The following is a 17184-nucleotide window of genomic DNA, read 5'->3' on the forward strand; positions in this document are numbered from 1 at the left end:
TTATTGCTACATAAATGTATTGTATGTAATGGAAATTGTGGCAGCTTAGTACTTTAAAATACAAATAACTGAGCAAATAATAATCCTTTGTAATTTTTTCCCCTGTTCTTTTTCTTTATAAACAAAAAACCTTTCAAAGCATGAATTACCTGTCATTAGACAATAATCTCCCTATTCATTTTTAATAGATCAGATATCTTCTGATTTTTTGCTGCTTTGCTTGATTAGATAATGTCATCAGGAATATAGTTGCCTGAAGAAACTGAGTTAGTTAAAATAACTCCATACTGCACACACGTCTTTCTTAATTTTTCATCCTGAAATTCTATTTTTGATACGTCTCCTGAGGCCTTATACTAATCTAAAGTCCTGTAACAATCTGTTTCTCAAACTACTATTTTCTTTTGAAAGTTAGTATAACATCTCCTAGCAGTGACTTGGTCTTAGACATAATTAAATTAAGAAAAGCTGTGTTGCAGAAAGATGAACAGAGCTACCTGAAGATGGAGGCACCCAACAGTCAAGCTGTTGATGGTGGTGCCACGTTCTCTCTCATCATGTTATAGATGAGTTAAATTCTCCCACTTGCTTCAGCAAAGCTCACCTGAGCTTCCACTTCTTCCTCAGTTGTTCCGCACTTGTTTGCACAGCTCAGTCTCTAGCACTGATTTTCTGTAAGGCAAAGGAAAGATAATAACCTAGACAGATCCAAATAGAGAGGAAGATTGTTGGGTCTGGAGATTGGCTAGATGGGTGGATGTTTGAGTACGTGCCCATGCTCACATGCCTGTTTAAGTATGAGCATGATCCTTGGCGTGTTTTTGGTCATAGGTGACTAACATTCTCCAAAAAAGGCACAGTTCAGGAAATACCACATGCCAGAAACTGTTGGCACTTTGGATACAAGTGTCTTGTCTGGAGGAGGGAGGAAAGTGAAGAGAGTTTAGCTCTGTGGACAAAAGTGGAGCCGTGTCATTTGGCCTTAGGGCTTAAGAGCTGCTTTACATAGTGAGATAGACACAGAGCCAGAAATGTTTTATTAGGAATTTACAGCTTTTCAAAAGGCTAAAGATCAAGAAGAGTGGCAAAATGAAGAGAAGTCAGACAGCTAAGGTTGGTGAGATAGAGTTATAAAGTAAGCAGAGGGAAGGAGGGATGAGACTGAGAGTGCAGGCAAGCATGGGAGGGTGTCAGGCAAGTACGACTCACAGTCGTAGTCTGGGCAGGTGTGGCCAGCAAAAAAAAATTAATCAGGATTAAAATATCTTATACAATAGGAATTACAGGATAAAATATAGTAAAGGAAATAGAGTTGGTACAAAGTGAATGCAACATGAGAATAATAGGATGGGTCTATGTGGGGAAAGAATGAAAGTTTTTATAGGGCAGGAGCATTCGTGTTTATGAGGAGAGATCAAAAATTGCAGAAGCAAAAGGAAATTATTTGGGGGAAGTAAGGCAGGAAAATATCAAAGAAAAAAAAGGCATGTGAAAAGTAGAAAGGGGATGACATGAAAGAAGTCTGAGACAAATAAGCAAGCCGAAAAAAGGGAGACATGAAAAAAACCCTTGTCAACAGTATCACTTGGGGTTTTGTGTTACAGTTAATATATAAGAGCAGATCGCCTCCTGATACAATATTTTCTGGGGGTTTTTTTTGCATTTTTCTTATTGTAAGAAAGCAGCTTAAAACCACAACTCATGCCTAAAGTATCCAATTCCTCTCTAGTCCTTTAAAGCTGGTCATAACAAGTTAATGATAAAAATATACAGTACTAAAAACACAGATCCAATTTCTTAGAATATCAGCCCACAAAACCAGATGTAGACCTTTTTAAAATGATGATTAAAATAAAAGAAGACAATAATTCAAAAGTAAAGAAAATAGGCATATGTAAGATTATCATTCATCAAATCCTTTTAGGATGGTAATACTTTGTGAGTCTCTTGCAAAAGAGGAAAGGTTTAAATGAAATCACTATTAAGTTTGAACTGGTTTCACATTACATGGCTTACCACAACAGAAGGGGTGAGCATGATTTTTTCCCATTGTGGTGGTATTGAGTCTCAAACAGCACGAAAAATGCAAATGGTGACACTGTTAGCAGCAAGCTCTGGGGTATAGTGTTCCATGGAGTATGGCTCAGCAAAGGTAAGGAACATCATGGCAGCAGTGCTACATGACAGTCATTCCAGCATTTTATAGATGGGCAAGTATAGAAATAGGCTTATAATCTGATCTTGTGAGTTCAAATCAATGAATGTTTGTGCATCTACATTGTGAATAAGTACCAAAACCACTGTAAGAGCCCTACAAAAAAAGAACTGCTGTAACTGCAGAGGATGATGTAGGTGCGATTGTTATGTGCTACCACGTTAGTTGATACTAGAAAATTCTTGCTGCTTGTGAACATTTTCCTCCATATTTTCACTATATACTCATAGAACCACAGAATAATTGAGGTTGGCAGGCACTGCTGGAGATCATCTAGTCCAACCTCCCCTGGTCAAAGCAGGGTGACACAGAGCAGGTTGTTCAGGGCTGCGTCCAGTTGGGGTTTGAGTATCTTCAAGGATGGAGACTCCACATCTCTTTGCAATGTATTCCAGTGTTTGTCTACTCTCAAAATAAAATCTTTTTCCTTACTTTTCAATGGAATTTCCTGTATTTCAATTTCTGTCCATTGGGCAACACTGAGAAAAGTCTGGCTCCATCTTTACGACCCCCGCCCCCATCAGGTATTCATGATAAGATCCCCCCAGAGCCTTTTCCAGGTTGAACAGTCCAAGCTCTCTCAGCCTTTCTTCGTATGTCAGGTGCTCTAATCCCTTAATCATCTTTGTGGCCCTAAGATGACTCCTTGTTTGAGAAGTTTATGAAGTTTGAATTTTCTGTTAGGATCCAGCTCTAAGCAGAAAAAAATCAAAGTACCAGATTGTTAAGTGCTTCCCCCCTCCTCTTTCTCTCTCTCTTTTTTGTAACAAATTCTTCTTTTTAAGCTTTCTGATTGATTTAATAATCTCAGTATAATAACTAAGTTTCCTTCCTGCCTACAAAAGAGTATAAGTGATCACACAAACAATTATGTGCTATTTAATGCTCTTTAAGTAACAGAGACCTGCAATTATTAGGTATATCTAGGATACACAATGCTATGATTTAACGTGCGATTTTTACTTGAAATTTTTCCTTTTTCTGAAATCTGCTGCATAATACAGAAATATACATTTAAAGGTGGAAATCCTGGTTTCTAAAAGGGCTGGTTTTGCACGCGTTGTTTATGTGTGCGAATAGTACTGGTACAAAATTGTATGCTGAGACTTCTCATGAAATGTCATTATGGTGTATTTTTGTACGAGGCCAAGTTAAGGATCCCTTGAAAATGTATTCTGTTAGTGGTCCCATCTGAAAACCCATGCAGAGAATGTTGCATCATCACTTAGAATGGATTCGCTTTAGAGAAGTATTTAGGGACTAAGCTGAGATTTAGGGACTATATTGAGAAGGAAAATAAAAGGGAAAAAAGGAATAATACCCCACTTTTTTTTTAGGGAGCAGAAATTGCAGAAGTGAGGATCACCTCTTGGGTGATATTCTGTCCATTTTTATTACAAGATTCATAAATACTACCCACAATTGCTGATCTAACCACTGTCTTTCATTAGGGTCAATTTACAGAATGTTCCCAACTTTAGAAAAGACTGGTCAGCTGACAAAAGACAGTCTTATGTTTATTAAAATAAATGTAGGACCTTTGAAGGTGTGACAAAATGAGAAATGTGTAGTAACAGGAAATGAAGAGCTTCTTGAATTGTCCAGAGAATTAAAATGTGCCTATGTTACAAATAAGGTAGTCAGAAGAAAGAAGAGTTTGGTGTAGGTTCAGACAGATGTACTGACTTTTCAGGCTTATCTGGATAATGCCTTGAAGCTCTTCTAAAACTAGATAGCTCATCATAGTTAATTTTGATCCACATATCTCTGTGTACTGTGGATCTTTTCTTCGCTAATGTGCTTAGAAGGCTTCAAAAGTTGTGTAAAGTTGAAACGGTAGATAATTGTAGTTCATCAGAAAAAATGGTGCTGTAATTCCTGAGTCGAGTGTATGATATACATTATGCTCTGTATTTTTATATCTGTAGTTGCTATATAACATATAAAATGATATTTCCATTATTTTTCATACAAAGTTTGAAAAGCAATTATCTTACTTTTCAAATTAATTTTTTTTGGTAATTATTCTTAAGTGTTTTAGGTTTTGAAACTGTTTTGTAAAGGTCCTGACTTAATTCTTCTGCAGCTTGGCTTGCTGAGTCGGTAATCGACAGGTGATGAAATGAGAAACTACAAAACTCTTGTACTTATTTCAGGAACTGCATCTTTCTTTCAAAGATAAAATGTGAATATAAAGTGCGTTTGGAAATCACTGTTATAGGGCATGAGAAGAATACTGCTTCATATAGTTGTATATATCTATATGTACATATAGATATAATTTTGTCAATTAAAAAAGTAGTTTCAAAGCACCTTACGTGTTTAATTTATTACATTAATTTTACATTAAATTAATCTCAGTAATTGTTGTTGCTATTATTATTATTTTGAACAGATTTGCTTTATGATAGGTACTTCTGTCCACCTATTCCACATCTGATACCAGGCTCTTCTTTTCCAGTGTAAAGATATTAAGCTTCCTCTGAAATGTTTCATGTGTGCGAATTATAACTACTTTCCTGTATTAAACGCCTGTTCTGTTTTTCTTAAGTGATAATCTGAAGATTTAATTTCTAATCTCATCCTTATTTTCTCTCTTGGTGTGTGCCTGAAACAATAAAAGTATATTCCAATTTCCATCCTGTACAAAACTCTCTGAGCCACGAAGCATTTTTATGGGGGGTTAGAGTAAGGAGAGTTGAAAGGTTTTGTATAGATTATTTGAGCTTGGAGGACAAATGGAGTTCACAGATGCAGCTGTTGATAAAGTGTGGCAATGTTTCTGCTAAAGCAGAAGATGGAATTATTTGGTGTTTAAAGAAAGATTAATCACATAATTAAATAATTTAATTTTCTCTGGCTCACAGTTACTGATGTTGTATTAGGCAGAACTGAAAGAATGGTTAAAATATAATTATCATTGTTATTATATCCACATCATATTGGATATTGCCAAGAAACCAAATCTGTAGTTGGAAGTATTTTCTCCTGGTAGACTCAGTCCTGTAAGGTCTTTAGAATGTATTTAACTTATCTAAGTGAGTAGAGTTGATTTCTATGAGTATTGCAGAGGCTAGAAATTAAAAGTTTTAGTTACATACTTAGTAATTTTGAGAAGCAAATCTATTATTCAGTTATTCATTTTATGTAGTGCGCACATTTTGTGATCCTGTGTTGGTTAAAAAGATACACATTAATAAAATTGAGTGGCTATTGCTTACTTCTTTTAAAATGCATTCCATGTTAACACAGTGTTTTGGTTATTAGTGTTTAGTAATTTTTAACATTAGCATTGCTTTTGATTGGTGTTATAGGATGATATGCTGTTTATCTGTTGGGGCTGAACTAACTACTGCAAAAATAAGCAACAAAATCCTGCTTTCAGAGTGATAAACTGTAACCTAATTCAAGAAACTGAATCAGATTACACAAACATTTTTGCACTTCATTAAGGAGTATTCGTTATAATTAATGTGAAAGCTTCTATCTTGTTCACTAGTTGATTTATCAGTGGGAAGATATGCTGACTCAACTCTGTAAATATATTCTTTCATAGTTTTTAAAATCATAATTAAGATGTAATTCAGGCCACCTGTCCTCTTCTGAAAACACTGTCATGATTTTGTCTTATTATCATTCTGTTGAATGGCTAGCTATCTTCTACTTTTATGACAAGAGGCTTTCTCACTGAAAACTAGTTCTGGAAGCTCACTAGTTTAAGTTCCAATGAGTCCCTTACATTCACTAGTTAATAATTAAGTTGTTTTTCCATGTAGCCATGAATTTTATAAAAATACCCAAATCAAATAATTGTTTCAGCAAGTATTGGGGTAAGAATACAAGACACAGTGGGAGCTTGAGTGTTTAGCCCTATAATCTCAGGCATATGCAAATTCATTCTTTTCTGACTTTTGATATTTTACTCCTCAACCTTCATTTTAAATGTTGTGTTAAAATGAAATTTCTTATAGTACTTGAGCAGAAAATACTGTCATATAAGAATTTATATTGGGTTCCCAGTAATGAAAGGATCAGACTCCTGTGAGCATTCAGTGACTTCAGTAGCTCTTTGTGAGAAAATAGGATGTCACTACATGGTTTGTTACAGGCAAATGTATGGAAGGTCTCCAAGCAGGCAGATTATAAACTGCCTCTGAATGTAAAGCTATTTAACCACATTTGTTTCTGGCAACTATTTTCTTTCTAGCCATTTCTGAGCATGAGAAGGCTTTGAGTATCTTTGCTTACAACAAACCACATAGCTTTTTCAGTCATAAAATCTTTTTAAAACCAAGAATTACTTGCAGAAATAGAACCTTTTTTATTCAAGAAGTTTTCATCAATAAGAACTTGTACATTTTACAGTATTACACCATACAACACTACATATATTCAAAGCCTACAGGATACTGTTGGGAGACTGTGTAAGTCAGAGGGTCAAACCTTGTGCAGGTTCACCCACTGCCTGTTGAGAGGAGTCCCTGGACTGAACTGTTTTCAGAAATGCTCCCAGCTTTTTTGATTTAAAGGAAACAAGTTGGTTCACTTTAAAAGAGACTGTAGGATTAAGTACTTAGGCAGTGAGGATAGTTAGGTACCTCAACACGCTCAAGGTACTCAAGAAGGAGTGAAGTTATTTTACAGCGTAGTTATAAGCTAGTGAATCCTCTCTTCTAGTTGCATCTTATGACTACTCATTTATTACTGGATTGTGATGTGCACAGATTTATTACCTTTCAGTGGAAAAGCCGAGATGAGAAATCTGTTTCTTCCTGGATCACAGAATAATTTTGCCTTCTGAAGGCTAGGGGTGTAATGGTACTGATTTGTGAATTTGCCCATAAGAGTGATATTTCTGTACCAGTTGTGCAGGATCCCAGTTGAAGGATCATATTCTGTGAAAAAGAACTATTAGAAGATATTAGTAAAGCCTCTAATGATGTGTGGTAGTTTTCAGATATATATAGCTTTGCCAAGTCAGGGTAGATTTAACATGATCAGAAAATAAAAAGTGTTTCTCACTTTAGAAATGACCCTCACACAAATTCCAGTTTCTTGTTTCAAATCATAAAAGTAAATTAAACATATTGGGGGAAAAAAACCCTCCACTTTTCAAAAGAAGGTATTTTATCATCAGGGTTTCCTGTAAAGCAAATAACATGAAAAATGAAACAAAATGAAACACCAAACTCATGATAAAAAAGACAGTAATTAAAATCTTATTCTTAAAGGCAAGTATGTGGCAAAGTTATGAATGGCTAAATTTGGACCTGATAATGGAAGTGTTTACTAGTGATTACTATAACTTTCTGAATTCCAACATACTATTACTTGTAATTGAAAAAACTATTTAAAAGATACATAGTGCAGAGTACACTGATTGTTTCGTAAAATTAAATTATTCAGAATGGAAGCTTGCCAACTGTGGGAAATACTGAAACCGTCTTCTAGCTCAGATTTCAGGTAGAGTCTTTCAATTAAAAAAATCAAGATAATCATGCTCCTATATTTGCAGTTTTTCTTATAATAAACCTGATATTTTTCCAGCCAAACTCTTGCTTTTTAATGAGAATGTTTAGCCAGAATAATTCGATACCAAATCATTTCATTTCTAATTAGTTCAAAATTAACCTTTTACAGAGCAAACAGTGCATTGCCATTTTAAACATCAAATACAGAGTATTATTTTATCAAACACAGCCACTAGAAATGAACCTGAGCTGCTGAATTTGGAATAATATCTCAGTCTTACAAACACGATGGTCTCTTATCTGAATGATTTTGATTGCTATAGGAATATAGTAAGATGGTGCTTGTTAGAGTAAGCATAGCAAGGTCTGGTACAAAGCTCAGTATCATCACATTGCTAACTATGGTTCTGCGTCATCATGATGACATGAAGTTTTTGGATGCTATCAAGATGTCTATCTCCTTTCCTATAGAATTAGACTACCTATGTCCTTGTGTGACACGATCAATGAAGGGTGAATGATTTTTTTTCTCGTCATTTTATATTTGATCTGCTAGCAGTGCTACATATTGCATTCAATAAAAAATGACTTCAAATTTATATATTCCAAAATTATGGTCCATGATTTCATTATCATATATTTGGGGATTCTCTAAAGTACAGGAAGAAACTGCAGCTTAATGTATTTAACTCGCTTTCGGGTTTTTTTTTTTGGTGGGTGGTGTCAAATGTCATTTTTTAATATGATTGTCTCCTGGTTAAGAACAATGTGTGCTGTGGAGTTTTCCAGATCTCATGCAAGGACTTAAATATGAAGGGAATATCCAGAAAAGATGTCAGGTAGCACAGCTATTTTTGTTATATGATATAGGATGCAGGTGAACTTACCAATTTACTCAAGTAAGTGATATCTTCAAGAAAAGTATGCAAGCAAGCATTATTATATCTGGGCAGCTTTAGAAGACTACAACTCAAGCAAAAAAGAATAAGCTAAGTAATGTATTAATTGATTTTATTCATATTTGTTTTAAGTTATCTATGTTTGATAACAGCTTGGAAGGATCGAGCATCTAATGATCACATCATATCTAACCTTTCAGGAAACAAGCTTATTGAACACAAAATGAACTTTGTCAGTTTTCCAAGGACAACCAGTCACTATGAGTTGTCCTTATGACTTACAGCTCTAGTAACATTGCCTGCATGAATTTTGTAAGACAGGATAACATACTATCAGAATTATAATGAATCCACTATCGGTTGTTCACAGTGCACTGTATTGTTGTTACAAATGTTGTCCTATGCAGTATATTAGAGCTATCATAAAGTAGTCTTAACTGGGACAAGGTGTTTGTAGAGAAAGGTTGTTCAGGTTCAAGTCCCGGGCTTAGGATTCCAAGGCCAGATTGTTGCACAAACTTGATTCTAGATAGTCTGCAAGTTGCTTAATGTTTTTCTTCTTGGTTGGAAATCAGAGAGTATTTATGTCAGAACTGTATTGTGGCGTGAAGTTAAGCACGTAGAAAGACGTGCTGATGAACTGTATTGCGAATATAAAATGATCTGTCAGTTGTTGCTCATGGAGCTGCCTCCAGAGCTTGTGGTTTATGAAAACTCGAGCTGTTGGTCTGAGCTTCCATGCATTCAAAATGCTAAGTTTGAAAACCTCATTTTACTTTCTTCAGGTGAGAAGACTTCTTTTATTCCTTCAAGATGCAGAAATAGGTAGCTATGTTGGTTGGTTGCTGTGTGCTTGAGGCAGCAATTGGAAAGGCAAACAGAGGGGGATGGAAAGGGTTAGGAAGGGGGCTAAAAAAATTGCGTGTGTGTGTGATGGAGAGAAAGGGGGAGGGAAGAGAGAGAGTTCTTCTTTATGAGTTGCTATAACTGACTTATTTAATGTAATACAAGTTCGTTTGTTTGCTATTGTCTATTTATGACTATTGAGAGGTTACAAAGCTATGTTGTTACAGTATTTGCATCATTGCTTTCAGGGGTTGTCCCCTTTCAACAGGGTATACAGGAGGCTTTATTTTGTCTTTCTGAAATGTTTTTAGTTATGAATGTTGTTCCAGTAACTCTTAAATCATCTCCTTTCAATCCAGTCTTAATTGCAATGAGATACTGTGTTCAAGCTGTCAGCAAAGAATAAACTGTTACTGCTACTAGTATTACAGACGTGACTACTATGGACATTTAGGAAAAATCTTAGATTGAGGAGAATGTTACTGCTATTGCATTGCTTTGATGAGGTCATAAATTAATGATGTATTAGTTTCTGACTATGAAAACAGTAACATGCTAGGAATGAGTAAGCTGGAGAAAGGAAAACTGCACCTAGTCAAGACAAAATTAATGTCACTGAGTCGTTCTAACTCATCAAAATCCATAGCAATGGCAGATAGACAGACAGTGTACTGACAAGTTTTACTGAAAAGTAAGATTTTGTCAACATTACCTTTTTGTTAGGTGGTGGCTGAGATTTAGATTGACATAGGGGAAGTAGAACAAGTTGCAGGGAGTGTTTTAAATGGGCAGATGCATCTACTAAATTTCCTTTTCTCTGTATTCATTATGCTGTCTGATATCACAGGCACTAAGACCACACATATGGCTTGAAAAATCCAGTTGCCCTTATTGAGAGGAAAGTTAATAGAATAGCATTGCTTTCTGCAGACTGTACTTTTTTAAAGGAGTGTTTCTGGCACTTATAGTGGAAATACAGAATTCAAAACATGAGGTGGTGTCAGCTGCGTATCCCAATAATCTCCATTTATGATTACATCAGGTTACTGGAGCTACATTGCTAGGAACCATGAAAGTCAAGGGTAGGATCTTAAATAAACATTGTCACTACTAAAAAAGATGATGTCATTTTTATGTTTTCTTTTGACAGTAAACTAATTCCTTAATTCATATGCTATGATGCATCAATCCAATAATCAGAGACTTAGCTATAATTGCCATGTTAAAATACTGACTCTGCAATGTCACTTAAGCTTGAACTTCCGATGGTGAGAAAAGCTGCTTAACACAGTGCAAACAATGATAGTTTTCCCCTGTACCCTTGCTTTATAAATATATGTGAATATGGGAAGAAAAGGACTATGTTACTTGGGCAATTTAGTAACTGGGTAACTTACTGCATCACGACAGTACATTCTTTTTGCAAGTACCAGACTACCAACAAAAAGAAAAAAAACCATAAATGGTTTCCAGCATCCCATCAGTATTCAGTGCAAGTATTTGAGAAGAGAAAGGTGATTTCTTGTGAATCAGTACATTTGTTTTGAAAAGTATCTCAAAAGATTCTAGTAGATTAATATTTCATTCAAGTGGAAGAAAACAGTGGTTCCTGTGCACTCAGTCACTGTGTGACAAAACAATTTTTAAAGTAATTTTTTTCCTCTATTGAAAGCTCAAATTATATTCGGCCTTTGAAGTCTCAGATATGCAGACGCTGAAGGCACGGAGGGCAGCATACTCCTAGAGGTGAATGACAAAAAATATAGCACTCCTGCCTCTATAGTATATAACAATGTGAGCTTCATGTTTTTAGAATATGGAATAACTCATTATGAAATAGGATTTAGCTTTTTTTTTTTTTTTAAATACAGCCTTAAGAACATGTTTCTATAAAATGTAAATGACTTAGATTTCTCTTTAAATTGGTTTCTGTTATCACCAGGGCTAAAATTTTATATGGAAAGACTGTTATGAGGAGGTGACATGTATGTAGAACCTAAATAAGTAAGTATTATCGTAGTAGATAACTGTTAAGTTAAATGAAAAAAACCCAAATGCTTACACCCCAAGAAGGTCTGGGCAAGAGATGCTACTATTTAGGCTACTGTTTCTGTAAAGAATATGACTTTTATGGCTGCATCTGTACCAATAAATAAAACAGTTCAGAGCTGTTCTTCGGCTCAGAGGGCAGGCTTGCATCCTGCAGCTTAACAACTGCAGGTCTAAACTATTTTTCTTATTACAATCTTTCCCAACCTAAAAAAAAAAAATCCTCCATCTCTTCTCATGAGGAAGAGTTATTGGCCAGTTCTGTTTCTTGTGCTGTCCGCGGCCAATTACAGACCATGTTTTGTAGCTATACTACAAAATTACTACTAGGATGAATATTTCACTTGTTGAGTTTCTAGTATGGTTTTTGTTTAAAGAAACTAAAGGCAAAGTTTGTATGGAAGTTATATCTTTTATTAGGCCAAGTGCCAAAAATTTGCAGGCTTTTGGAACACAAGCACTTACTCGTGTCTGCTGAATGAAGTTAATCAATACTAAGATCTGAAAGCATCTGAAAGCAATTAAAATGCTGATACGGAAAATGCTGTTTCAAGTATAAGCAACTTGGTTTCTTCACCTTCTGCTCAATAGCTGGATGCCATTTGTCCAGTGAGTGTTGATGACTTTTTTCACTAAAATCTCTTGCAGTATACTTTTTTTTTGATTCTTTAATTGCTTCCTTCTTTACTCCAGGAGAAAGCTTTTCATGTTTTGAATGTCTTTTTGATTTGCATTTACCTTTCCTCTTTTTTACTCCTGTTCTGGAGGCCTCAAGTTAATTTTCTGATGATGAAGAAGAAAAAAACCCATACATTTTTCTACATGTACAGTGCACTTATCCCTATGCACAAAAAGCAGCACTCAGTCCAAACATGGGATAATTACCATATCCACATCCACTCGGAAATTCAAGGAATTGTTAGCTGATTTTGCACTTGGAAACAAATCTTTTAAATTAATCTTTTTTTGTGGAAAATTTAAGGTCATCATGAGAAAGCAGTTATGCCAACATGCCCTGTAACTGCGACTATCTATCTGAGTCTTTAAGTTATGGATAATCTTTCATATAAATTTCTTTTCTAACAGACTTCCATCTGCATAATTGTCTCAAGAAAAATATTTGCTTTTAAATTACTTCAGAATTGTTAGTGGCTGTCTTTATAGTGTCAGTAGACTTTGTATTATTATTATTATAGTGTTTTATGATGTGTTTTGGTGGTGTTTTCTTTTTCTTTTATTTATTTATTTATTTATTTATTTATTTATTTATTTCAATCTCCACCTATATTACCAGAAGTGAATTTGCTGATATCAGTCAAAGTATTAAGCTTGGTATTGAGACGCTGTGTCATCTCAAAATATTTTGAGTTCCAAGTGATATGCTCCCAGCAAATTTTTACTCTTATTCTATGTGAGCAAGTATTTTAGAATTTCCTGCAGGTGGTCTGGGATCTCACCTTTGTTTGTGACTTCTTATTTTCAACTAGTTCTCCCTCTCCCCTGAAAACTGATAGAAGGACTAGAATATGATGTAATTCTTTATCCATTCTAATTTGAGACATTTTCCTTAATGAGCACTGGAAATGTCACTGGTTCCAGATTTACACAGATTTAGCCTTGGCATGAATTTGGAACTATATAAACTCTGCTTTATAAACTCACAGAACTGTGGTAGGAGTGAGTATTTTAATTTATCTTCCTTTTTCCCGCTCCTTTCTCAAATTTACTTTGTCTTTATTTAATATTCAGATTTATTTCATTAATTCTTTAATAATGGAAAGAAATATTTTTGGAACAGGTAACAATAAATGAACAATAGCAGTAAATCCTAGCAAGATTTTCCCTGGGATGTTTACCCTTACCATTCATTCCAAATATTTAATTCCCTAGTCTTGTCTAGCTAACCAGGCAAGACCTTCACAGAACTTTCTTTGGCCAGTGGAATGGTACTTTAAAAGTTAAAAAGAGTACCAGGATTTTGTATTAGAAATAATTATGTACTTTTTCAGAATTTTTATTTATTTTTCAGACTGTAGTTTTTATTAAGTAATCAAGTAAGTTAATAGATTCAGTAAGTAACCCAGATATAAAGTAGGGCATAGGCAAACCAGAAGGATATTTAATGTAGCCCTTATATAACTTGTGATCAAGTTGGGTGAAGGTTATTGCCAATGGATTTAATGTCATTTCTATCCCACATCTTAGACTGTTTTAATTCAGTGTAAACAGAGAAACTGTATTTGGTCTGCCCTTGGAAAATCCTTTTTTCTTTGTGTAAAAAATTGTGGTAAGTGGGGTTTTTTTGTTGTTGTTTTGCTCTATAATTCAGAACTGTTTATATAACCTCTGAGATAACACTGTCTTTTGGAGTTGTATTTGAATCTGCTTCATTGCTTCTTTTAGAATTATTCATGATTTAATTGTATTTATTCACTTAACACAGATCCATCTGTGGCCTGCTCCCAGTAGAAGGCTCCTCATTTCATCCTCAGTCACTAAATGCTAACATCTCACGCATTGCTTAGCTCCATCTTACTTTTTGTATAGTGTTGTTCCTATGGTTACTTAAAATGATTCTTTCTACCAGAGATTACAATACAATTGTTTCACTTTTTATTTGTTGCTTTGGTATGGTGTCTGCTGCCCTGACTTTATCTCTGTATTCAAAAGTCACTTTATCTTATATGATACGCTGTCTTTAACATCTTTTTCAGAGGTGTAAAAGATTTTGAAGTTGATTATAGCCTAATCAACATTTTCTTTTTTTTTTGGGGGGGGGTATTGATCTCATGGTGTGTAGTATGATGTTTCCTCATTTCTTTGAATAGTTTTGATTAGGCTACTAAATTTTGTCCAGTTCTCTGTCTTTTAAATAGAATATATATAAACCTCTTCCTCTCATCTTTCAAAACTGAGTGATTTTGAGATTCCTCTGAATTCTTTCCCCTGTAAATTCCTTTCTACTTTACACTGCAGTGTTTTCATCAGATGTAGACACACAAAGCCAAATTAAAGCCAAGATGCTCAGTTTAATTTCACTTACTGCTTTTGCTTTTAAGACTATAATGTGCATAAAATGAACAGAACGGAATGGAATGGAATGGAATAGAATAGAATAGAACAGAATATTTCAGTTGGAAGGGACCTACAGCAATCATCTAGTCCAACTGCCTAACCACTTCAGGTCTGACCAAAAATTAAAGCATGTTATATAACTATGGTTTGGGAAGATTGTAATTTCATTGTAGACAACTTAATGCTGGTGCTTCAAGCTTGACAAATTTATTAGTTCCCTTATTCTTAGCATGTTGACCAATCATGAATCCTTTATCTCACCAGCCTGGCTAATCTAGTAAATCTGGGAGGAATGCCATTAGGTAATGTTCTTTTAAGGAAAAAATGAAAAACTAAACACTGATAGATAAATACATTGCAAATGGAAAGGGATTTCCAGTGCTAACATTGCTCATTATCTCTCCTTACTGCATCTCATGTCCATTTTGCCAAATGTCTGAAGAAAATATAGACTTGAATTCCTACCCCTTTTTTTTCTCAGCTTCATCCTGCTTCCTAGTTGCCTCTCAGAAATTTTTCAGACAACATAATAATTTTGAATTGCATTGTTTTTCTTTCATATACTGCATACATCTTCTACGAGAAACCTCACCACCTGAGAAAATGGCTACTTTATGAGATATCTTCAGCTTTGTATAACTGCCACAAAAAGAATGAACATTTCAAGACTATTTTGACAAATTTATTTTCTCATGCTGTCTTTGCTTGAGGTGTTTACAATAACAAATTGTTGAAAAAATACCTGCTAAATGAAGAGTCACAATTTTATCATAGCATGAAAATAGTATTTGCAGTGTACAGGGTCAAAAAGGACTCTTCACAGAGCCTATCCCTTTAAAGGTCATCTATAAAGAGAATTTTCACAGTTCTTTTAAAATTATACTTATGATTAAAAGTTTGCCAATTTTTTTAATAATTTATCTTTTCTTCTTAATATAAGTTTCCCAGCCGGTTTATAGAGCTGGAATTCCGTAATTCTCACCAGCACACACAATGAGCATCTCTTTGATGCTGAGGCTTCCAGGATTCCTAGCTCTCTTCATGTTTGGCTGTTACCATCTGCTTTTTTCATGTGAAATAAGCTATGTAGGAGCACTTTAGAGAGAGAGAGCACACTACTGAGAACAGAGCTTTCTGGGCACAGATGTTAAAAGTCTCGGCCTGTCCTGAAAGCCAGAAGCAGAGGGACAGCTCATAGATTTTCATAAGTTCTTTTCAGAGTTGGAAATAATTTGAGATCCTTCTCCTGCTTCTGTCTGCCGCTGCCTTCAAGAGGGTGGAATTAAGAGCATATTTACAATACAAAAGAGATCCCTCATTGTTAGCCTGGGTGTGTCACTATTATGACATGACAAAAGAGCTTCCATTCCTGAGTGAGCACCTCTGTGTGGTGTATGTACGATGTGAACGTGCTAATTCAGATATCTCAGTACCGTGCTCCACTAAATGAAATAAATAGGCCTGTAGTCATCGCTGAGTATTGTCCCTTTAAGTTTATTCAGGTGAACAGAACTACATCTTTCTGAGCGTGTTTGAGATTCTCTGTATACTCTGATGAATTCATATTTTCAAGTTCTTCTATACAGCAATAAAAAGGACAAACAGCGATAGGGTAGATTCTGTATTATATGAAAATGGCTTGGACACTTGCTGGTGCCCTACTCTACTTTTGGGACCAATCACTGAACGTCTTGTTCAGTAGAGTTCCTACTGATAACCCTGTTACTGCTGATGTGGGCCAAATTTTATCAGTAATCCAGTAATCCAGCTGGGAAGGACTTAATCCAGCAGATGCTTTGCATTCTTTAGCAATATGTACTCCGACATTAAATCTAGTTTTTTGATTAAAAGGTGAATGTTTATATTGTGAAATCAGTTTGCCTCCCTAATTTGATTTTGATAGGAAATGGAACAAGGGAAAAAAATAACTGGCAAAATATTTGACAGAAACGGATAGAAGGTAGGAGAACTAATAGAATTCAAAGTGAATTTTACTCTGTCATGTCCATCAGGATCTATTTTTTTAATTTTTGTGTAAAAACAGGGTCCTTGAAAGAAAGAAGGAATGAAAGAATGTTTAATATACATTGTTTTCTTCTTTAAAGAACAGTACAAAGCTTGTATTCTTTTGAGGCTTACTTTATTTTGCTGAGATTTTAATGTCTAAAATGTTTTAAACTTTTATAAAGTAGGGTTTTTTAATCAAGTAGGTTTAAAGGATGTTGAGATAATTTTGTAGTAGTTCTTTATGATCATAAAACTAATTTTAAAGGAAATATGTACCTAGAAATAGAATTCCAAAGCAGCAGATTCATTACATTTCCTTAGAAATGGCAAGCATACAGGTAAATATCTTCACTGTATTTTCACTGAGGAAAGAAACTCGTTTTCCCTAGCTTTAGCTATCTAAGAAGTTAGCTATCAAGGAGGAGATTCATCTGCCAAAAGTTAATATGTCTGAAATGTAGCTGTTGACATCTTAGCAAGTCGTCTCCTTTCATAGCCAGTGGAAAGCAGCAGACATCTCTAGAGAGTGATACATCTCAGTATAAGATAGACCACATGAATCACCCTCCGGAGATGTCTGTGTCTCTTCGTTGACTATAGGCAACCTAGATGAAGAGTTTAG

The 17184-nt window shown here is 35.0% G+C and overlaps 1 protein-coding gene across 5 annotated transcripts in view; it reads left to right on the plus strand.

Annotated features, from left to right (window-relative positions):
* Nucleotides 1-17184, plus strand: part of DACH1 (dachshund family transcription factor 1) — a 367345-nt gene that overhangs the window by 155484 nt on the left and 194677 nt on the right. The gene's annotated exons all lie outside the window — the stretch shown is intronic.

This window comes from Ciconia boyciana, chromosome 1 (genome assembly GCF_034638445.1).
Source record: "Ciconia boyciana chromosome 1, ASM3463844v1, whole genome shotgun sequence".
Classification (NCBI taxonomy): Eukaryota; Metazoa; Chordata; class Aves; order Ciconiiformes; family Ciconiidae; genus Ciconia; species Ciconia boyciana.